The sequence below is a fragment of the Gavialis gangeticus genome, unplaced genomic scaffold (genome assembly GCF_001723915.1).
Source record: "Gavialis gangeticus isolate Ggan-Ray unplaced genomic scaffold, GavGan_comp1, whole genome shotgun sequence".
Lineage (NCBI taxonomy): Eukaryota > Metazoa > Chordata > Crocodylia > Gavialidae > Gavialis > Gavialis gangeticus.
The window spans coordinates 4,560,888-4,561,250 of NW_017729005.1; positions in this window are offsets into that span (position 1 = coordinate 4,560,888).

The following is a 363-nucleotide window of genomic DNA, read 5'->3' on the forward strand; positions in this document are numbered from 1 at the left end:
CCAGATTGTGAAGGGCTGCTGCTCCCTCCTGCTGCAGCAGTGGGGCAGGGGCACAGCCAGGCTGTGAGGGCAGGTAGATCTGGCTGCCAGTGAGGGTAGAGGGGAGACTAACTTCCTCCCTGCCCCCCTCTGTTTCAGGGGCCATGGTGCAGCAGCAAATGGGGATTGCCTGGCAGACCTGGCTCGGGTTCCTCCTAGTGGGATAGAGGTGGGGAATTAAACCTCTCCCTGGCCAGACTTCTGCCCCTGCCTGACCCTCACTCCTGCCTGTTCCATCTCTGGCTGGGGAGCAGAGGGGCCGGGCAGTCTGGCTAGGCTGGAGCAGAGCCCAGCCCAGAGAGCATGCTGGGATGCTGGGGGTCT